Consider the following 8,774-nt stretch of genomic DNA (forward strand, 5'->3'; position numbering starts at 1 on the left):
CCCTCGACGAATTTTAAATGCTCTCTTAAGTAATGCAAAAACCACAGGACCACAAGCCCCCAAAGAGATGGGACTCACGAAAGTGTTTTCTTGGAGTGATATTCCAGACTGTTCCCCACATATCCCTAGCCCTTGTATGGATTATAATGGATTACAATCGTGTGTTCTATATGTTTCTCCTCACGAAGGAAGCCTGGTATAGTAGTCTTTCTTAGCTGATTGTTAATTTTAAAGCTGGACATCGAACAATAGGTAGAGCTCTGATTATGATTATGCTCGTATACGTGTCTATATCTTTACTAGCAGCTTTACAACCACTCGGACCTTTTGTGCCATGAGGGTATGACAAACGAAACAACTTTTACATGAATCGAGAGACGATCTTTCTCCATCACAATGATGGGGATGCTGTTGGGGAGGGGGGGGAATGGAGGAAAAAGATGCACATATTTAAGCGCAAATACGACAGTTATTACAGTCGATGCAGAGAATGCAATCAATTAATTGACAAACAGCGATGATCGAGCCCAAGCCATGGTGAAACTGGTGATCGTTGGAGATGGCTGAAGATGGCTGGAGATGGCTGGAGATGTGGATGTGGATTGGCCAGGCCAGACCAGGCCACGACGATCAACTTTTTATTGGCCGTTCGGCAGATCGCTTTGGCTCTGTCTGTGGCTGTGGCTGGCTGGCTTTGTCTCACTTCGAGCACGTCGTAATTGAAAAATAAAAGAAAATGCGCGAAAATCCCAAACGCATTTGTTGTACCCCCCCCTCCACCGGCTGTACCCGGCTACCCCCCTTTCGCCCAGGCAGCGAAGCGTGCGAACAATTTGCTGGCCATTCGATGCGGCTTTTCCTCCAGAAATAAAAACACAGAGCTGTAGCGGTGAATGGGGGGGGGGAGTTGCGGAGAGGGGGGGTACTGCATTTGCATTTGCATTCGTAATTTGTATGCGTGCGGCGACTGGGATCCCGAAATGAAATACGTTCTGAGCATTTGGCGCCTGGCACCGTAGACACGGACACACGACGGCCACACCGCCACCTGAGTTTCGGACACTCTAATATGCATGTAGAGACCCCCCCCCCCCCCCCCCTGAACCCCCTTTGCGACTGCCTGTCTGATTAAATTTCCTTATTAAATAACGGTCACAATCGATGTTCGCCAAAATGGGAACCCATGACTCTCACGGCACCTAGCAGATTCATACATATGTCATTGATACTTCAGGATGGCGATCATCCGCAGATTAGCTCTTGAAGATAGAGTCTGCTTACCTGGCAGTAAATATTCGGCTGAAAGTGATCGATGGCCCATGGAGTTGCCATCAGTCATATTCAATATCATGGCTAATGGGAGATACCAATCTCAAGATACTATCCTTTACTATGGACATCTACGAAAATACTATGGAAACTGGTCGTCTATATACCATCCTTACCTTGAAATTTTGAGCATAAAAGTTCTTAGTTTATGGATAGATAAATCCTGTCTTCCACTCTAAAGCACACACAAAATCCCAGTACGAGTACGAGTCACAATAATACTTGAGTTTTCATTCACACCACAATCATAGTGGCATTTAAATTCACAATTAATCGTCCAAATTCAATATGCAGGTCTTAGTTCTTTTTGGCGTAGTTTGGCTCATATATTATGGCATACATAAATACATTATGACACTGGATATCATGGTACCCAGAATCAAAGCTGGGGCCCAAGGTTCGCAAAGGTTTGACATACTTCCTTGGCCCTATTCTACGTGTATTTAACAGTATCCCTAATTGTTACTCAGATACATTGTTGATGTCTAATGCGATTGTTGGTGACACCTTGGCAAGGCCTTTGGAATTGTAAAGACTTCTTATAGTCTGAAAATGTAGGCGATTATTGATGTACTACTTAGTCTTTTGCCTACTGTTGTAGTTGTGATTGTACTCTTAGGAGTCTCTACAGATTCATAGAGTAAGTGCAAGTCCTATAAGTATCTAAGCGTAATGTGATTCCCTACTCTTCAAATGGTATTGCTTTGATCTCATCCTGAGCTTCGAAGAAGACAACTCAATCAGTAGAAGGCGCCTCTACAATTTGCATGGGAATTGTCCAGCCAGAAAGGGGGTAGGGGTTTGGGGAGAGTGGGGAGAGTGGGGCAACCAATCAAGACAGTCGTCAGGCACATCAAAAGCTCGCATCGATCACGAAACCACTTCTTTCGTTCGTTTTTCTTCTTTTTTTTTTTGGTGTGTCTGTGTTTGTTGGTCCAGTGCCAATGGCTTGGAGGAGTCGTCACCAAGAGGCCTATCCTATCCTATCCTATCCAATCCCCCTGTCACTAGCAGTCGACCACCCGCCCAAGTCCCGTGTGTGTGTGTCTGTCGTTGTATGGGTATGGGCTGGTGCGTCTGTGTGTGGGTAACAGTAATTTGGTGTTTTACTTGTTCTTGCGCGCCAGCAATCACACCTATGGGAATGTTTCTTACACATGTCCCATGGCCGCAACGACAGCGACAACGACAACGTCTGCGACCATGATCATGATCATGATGATCGCCACGATGGAGTCACAGTCGGAGTTTGAGTACGAATCAGAGACGGAGAAGAAGACTTTAGCTGAATTCCAGCATGCACTTTGGACAACATATTAGAGGCCTCCACTCACCTCCACGAGCATCGGGCATCGGGCATCGGGCATCGCCTTGTGGCAGTTGCATCATTAAAAATTTATCAGTTGATTGGAAAATTATAATTCTTTGCCTTTACGCTTTAGCAGCGCTATGATTTTTACAAGTCCAACCGACTGTGTCGTCGTCACCGACTGGCTCTCTATCCACCAGCCACCATCTATGAGTACCATCCGCAATCCACATCCTCCGCGGCCTCGGTCCAGGCAATTCTCCGCGCTGTTATATAATAACCCTCTCCCTACCCTCGACGGGCGAGAAAGAGAGAGAGAGAGATCTGTGGTGTTGTTTCTATTCCTATTTCTTATGGTCACATTTAATAACCGACTGCCCCGACTGACCGACTGTCTGAATGGGTGACTGACTGACTCATGATGCTCTGATGGATGCACTGACTGACTGACTGATCCTGCCCCTCAGCCCATCTAGTGTCCACAGCAGTTGAACGTCGCTTTGCTTCTGATCGTCATCTGTGAGCACTCTAATGGGTGTGGGCAGAGTCGATTGGGTCCAATGATGCCAAAAGTTTCCTTTAAATTTTGTACAAAAGTAAAAGAGATCATCGTTGAGTACCAACTCAGAGTCCAAGTGGAGGATCAACAGAGAGTAGCCCTATTTAAGCCCCAATTCTGGTTCTATACTGGCTCATCCCTTTGCTGGCAAAAGCAGGGGTAACCGCTGGGTCTATCAGTCGTCCGTGATGGGTGTTTTTTATTCGCTCGCTTTTCCACTTAGTTCCAGATGCGGAAATAAATGCACTTGAATTCTTCAACTTGTTACATAAATCGTAATTTTCTATAGACTTGTTCTATATCTAATGTGTATTGCATTATTCGCTACTCGTTTTATTTTCTTCCTTTTTTTTTGTTGTTTTGTTTTTTTTTATTATTACTTTATGATCTTCTATCGGCCTCTGGTCGTGAGTCTTCTCTTTGCTGCTGCCGCTTTGGCTACTGCTGGGGCTAAGATTTGACCGGGCCAAGAGTCGCCTAGAGTCGGGGGCAAGTCGGAATATATGAATGTCTGAATGTCTGCCTGTGTGCTCTCTCGCGCTTTTGAACTTCCTGCATGACCAGGGCAGAGCGCACGGCGCGAGAGCCAGGGACGGTGGCTGGGAACCGGACGGAGGGGAGAGATCAGCAGCTCATGTGAACTTTTATGGCCATCATCGGTCATCGCTCGTCTTGGATGTGATTAGGCATCTTAGCGGTACAGTTCTCTGTTCTCGGCTCTCGGTTCTCGGTTCTTGGTTCTTTTTATTTCCCCTGTTTTCGTAATTCTCTTTTTGCACTGATGAAATGCAAACAACAACAAAAAGATTAATTACCAAATGTGGTCCGATGAAAACTCTTGCCTCAATGGGTCTCCTTTGCTTAAGAAACACCTGACACACCATCTTGCGATTGGGAATTATCGGATTTTCCAAATACTGTTCCTCTTTTATACTGTTCTTTTAAGATCTATTTTATCTTAAGATGTACCTCTTGATGTAATGAAAATCGCACAAAATAACTTAGTAGCTTACTCTCTTATTATGCTAAACGAAAATGATTCTGTTTTTATTAGCTTGGTCCAATGGATGGATGGATTCCAATGGATTCAATGGGTAAATGGACAATGGAACTCACTCGGAAGCCTGCACATGTTCGAGTTGAAACATTCGACTCTCAGAATGATATCTATGTAACAGATAAATGATCCTAATCTCCCGAATAGCATACAGAAAATTGTATACCACAGAACCACAAGCCATTGAGGAGATTTGGAAGGCATCGGAGTCGTCCTCCAAAGAAAGTCTCAAGAAAGTGTTTGCTTGGAGTGATGTCACCACTTGGACGCATTTTCCAGATTGTTCCAGACTGCTTACACCCTCAATATTCATAGCAATTATATATTTAGAGATGCATAGATCTATTTCTTAAGTGGCAGAGCTCTCGTTGATACCCAAAATTTCCCATATTCATTCGATTTCGATACTCAAACCCAGCCTTATCGAACGGAAGCCACTTGCTTAACTCAATCTGGGCTCATTCTGGGTTCGGTCATCGCACAGCAGACTATCCCATCCCATCCCATCCCATTCCATAACCCATCCTATCGCCACTCATCTTTGGCAGGCGATTTCATAGAGGCTTGCGAAATTCCACATGTGACAATTCAGCATTCAATAGATGGATGGCTGGGATGACTGGGATGGTTGGGATGGCATGGAGCTGAGCTCCTCGCTGGAGCTGGAGCTGGAGCTGGCTAAAAGCCTGTCAATCGGCGAGAGGAAGCGCTGGGGACAAACGCCCTAAGTAGAGACCCAAATCTCTGGAAAGCAATTAGCAAGGCAAAACCCAAAAGAAAGATCACCGCAAGACCGCTGTTCGGGGCACCAATTGCAATTGCCCAGACGACGGACAGCATAGCGACACAGAACCCAGAGGAAGACGGACAGAAGCGGGATTTATCAGAGACAGAGACTGAGACTGAGTCTGAGTCCGAGATGGAGCTGGAGCTGGAGTTGGAGCTGGGGTTTGAGTTGGAGATGAAGATGCAGAGACGCAGACGGAGAAAAGCAATTCTGCGGCTGACGGTTTTCGCAGAAAATTACAACTTGCGGGTAAACAAAGTCAACTGCCGGCAATGGCTCAGACATGGGCCAAGGGGCCGGGGCCGGGGCCGTGGCCGAAGCTAGGTCTGAGTGGAATCCAACAGAAAACGGTGGGGCGGTGGAGGTTGAGAGCTCTAGAAGAATTGGCGATGAAGCCACACGCCAAAGTAAGCCCACAAGCCTTGTTTTGCTGCTGTTGCTGCTGATGCTTCAACTCCCACTCCTCCTCCCATGGCTGGTGCCGCCGGGCTCCATGTGGAGTGGATGTGGGTGCGCAATTATGCCGCCAGAGCAACCAAGTAACCATAAATTTTCTTATCAGCGCCCAGCAAAAGTCCAGGAGCGGATCTCATCAGCACAGGCCGATCTCAAGGGCCCTAAAGTAAAATCTCATCAGTCGGTTGGCTTCTAAGCCACATTGGAAGAGAGAGAAAGGGAGCGCGAGGCGAGACACAACAGCCACGCTGTGATACTTAATTTCTAAATATATATATATGATTCTATGATTTCTAAGTATATAGGAAATCCTTGATTTCTTCAGTATCGTCAATGAAATACCACTTCTATTAAAGAATGTAAAACTAATGTAAAGCTAGATTTTTCCAAATGAAACAAACAAAAATTTCTTCAGACTTTTAATGTTTTTTTAGTAAATCTTTAAAATCGATGTTTACCTATATTCGTTGGAGATAAAACATCATAAAATCTGCTCTTCAACCCATAGATATGCTATAAGGATCCACTTCCGATATTGGACCTCGTTTCGGGCTGCGCTCCTGGGCGATAACAACACCACAAAACGCAGAAGAAGAGAGAATACAGAAGAATAGTAAAAAGAAAGGGTAACTGGCGACTATCGAAGCTGGACATACCCTAAACTTGGCTTGTAACGATCCATTTGATGTAGGGAATCCATTATCATCGTATACGAAAAATAGGTTTTTCGAAAAGTTCAAGAAGAAAACAAGAAAAACTCATGTCTGGAATTGATGCCTTCTCTATGCTGTTCAGGATATACTATATACCATTCTCTTTGGTAGGGTATTCACAACGAAAGGAGGAGAACTACAGCCAGCAGCAACCAGCAACCAGCAACCAGCAACCAGCACATGGGTAGTAGTACATCATTTTGGACTTTATCAGCAGAACAGGCAGCCGAGCAGCGCGTGGGCAGCGCATAGTGAAATTCCGACGCCGCCAACGCTTTGGCAGCAGCAACAGCAACAACTTGCAACAGCAGCAACAACAACAACTGCAATTGCAACTTAATTGAGGCTTGTCTATGCAGCCAGAGCCAAAAGTAACTGCGGTTGCTCTTCTACGAGTATATCTGTGTCTGTGTCTGTGTCTGTGCCTGTGTGGCGGCAGTGCGTGTATACCTGTGTGTGTGTGTGTGTGTGTGTGGCTGCCTCGCTGCCCCAGTGCCTTGATGCTCCACAGACGACCAGACAACTGCAACAGCAAAACACAAGAGCCGCATAATAACGTACTGAGGGCGTTGAGGCAACAACATGCAACGAGGCAGGCGGTGCAGACGGGGCAAGCTGCCAGGCGACGCAGGCAGGCAGGCAGGCAGGCAGTCAGGCAGTCAGCCAGTCAGCGATCAGCCATCATCATGGCCACCACCAAAACCGACCAAAGAGCAAGACCAAGACCAAGACCAAGACCAAGAGCAACCAACCGCTTTGCCTCCCTCTAGCCATGGACAATTTAAGCTCATTCACTTGCCGCTGATTGCTGCTGGCATTGTTGCAGCACTACTGCTGCTTCTGCTGCTGCTGCTGCTGCTGCTGCTGCTGGTGGGGGCTGGGGCTGCCTCCTCTTGGTTCGAGTTCGGGTTCGGAGCCGGGCTTGCTGTTGCTTCTCTAGCAAATTCGCAAGTTCAAGACCAAGTTGTAGGGTTTTGGAGCTGCCTCTAGTTGCTGCATGCTGCATGGCATGCCACATGCACAGTATGCACTTATCTGTGATGTTGCATCGAGCAGAAGCAGTGGGTGCACAGTACAAAGGAATGAAGCGTGGCAATTGCCATTGCAATTTGCCTCCATCCCATCTATTCTATCCTATCCTATCCTATCCTATCCATCCCAACCCATACCTCTTTTGCCTCTTTTGCATTTCGCACTGGGCGTTGTCAAATGGCCATCGGGAATAGCTTTTTAATGGCCACAATGTGGGTTAAACTTGGCTCAAGAACATCACTAATGGATCGAGAGGAAGCCTGGCAGGCTGACTGTTTGACTGGCTGCCTGACAGCCAATAATCCACTGGATTGAATACAAAGCATCAAAACGAATCAGAAACATCAAAAAACATTAGCCATTGAGGGTGGCCTCCACTCCAATCAAAGCAGGCACTGGAACCCCCAACTTTACGGCCTAATCTGAGTGATGTTCTTGCGGAACAGTCAAAACTGCCAGCTTGCATGTCAACGGCACATCACAGAGAGTCGTACAACTTACGAGTACGAGTCCGAATGGTGTTGCACTTTTATGGGAACCGAAATATGATTACCTTGGCAAAGAGAAACATTCATAGATACATAGAGTATAATATGGCATATGGATGGATTCTGGATTGTGGATTGTGGATTCCGATTCTGTTCTTTTTGATCTTGACATTTGATGCCTTTTCCGAGCGCCTTTCCAGCGGTGGAGCAGTGATAACTTGAATTGGATTTTGGTTTTGGTTTTGTTTGTGTGATTTATTATGGTTACATCTAATTAAAACGGTTCTGCAGTGCAGCCACGAACATGGCCTGACGTAATGAAGCTAAATGTTCCGCACTATGGTCAATTGGTATTGACCATAAGACAAGGCAATGGCCATGTCTATGGGAAGTTTGAGCGAGCAAATGACGACCAGATGACGGCCCGTCGCCTGCTCTTGCTCTTGGTCTTGGTCTTTGGCATTCCTACTCCTCTCCTCATCGCGATGTGTGTGTCTGACTCCGTCTGCTCTTTTTTTTTGTAGCTCTTTTCAGCTGCTGCTGCTGGTTCAGCTGAAGAACAGAAGAAGTCAATTAAGCCAAACGTTAAAAGGCCACAAAAGATAAATGACAAATGACGTGTCTTAAACTGTGCGCAGAAACCATCTACTAAGTATATCCATACACAACATCCTCGGCCACAGCTACAGCTATAGCCTCTCATCCTCATGCTCAGCCATCAACAAGCATCCCATCACATCGCATCGCATCGCAGTGCATCGCCGTGCATCGCATCCATTGTGGCCATATAATTTCTAGCAAAGAAATATCGCACAACAAGTGCAAATGCAATTAGTCTCTGGCTTTATTTGTTTAAACGAATGCCGACGACTGCTCGGCACTGACTTCGCTGACATTCGTCATCATCACCGTTCGAAGCATCATTATCATTGTAATTTTCTTGTTCTTCTTGGAACTTGTTGCAGTCGGAACAAGAGCAACGGCAACAGCAGCACCAGCGGCCACTGCAACCAGCCAACTGTCTGGTCAGTCTGTTTGTGGTAA

At 46.2% G+C, this 8,774-nt stretch overlaps 1 long non-coding RNA gene across 2 annotated transcripts; it reads left to right on the forward strand.

Annotated features, from left to right (window-relative positions):
* Positions 1 to 1,546: 1,546 nt before the first annotated feature.
* Positions 1,547 to 5,814, forward strand: LOC108163321. 2 transcript variants are annotated; one of them, XR_004471219.1, is made up of 4 exons: positions 1,547 to 1,736; positions 1,800 to 1,969; positions 4,252 to 5,448; positions 5,604 to 5,814. It is a non-coding gene; the product is annotated as an uncharacterized LOC108163321 (long non-coding RNA). The 2 variants fall into 2 exon arrangements; XR_001775664.2 differs by having other exon boundaries at positions 4,252 to 5,814.
* Positions 5,815 to 8,774: the final 2,960 nt, after the last annotated feature.

Source organism: Drosophila miranda, chromosome XL (genome assembly GCF_003369915.1).
Source record: "Drosophila miranda strain MSH22 chromosome XL, D.miranda_PacBio2.1, whole genome shotgun sequence".
NCBI lineage: Eukaryota > Metazoa > Arthropoda > Insecta > Diptera > Drosophilidae > Drosophila > Drosophila miranda.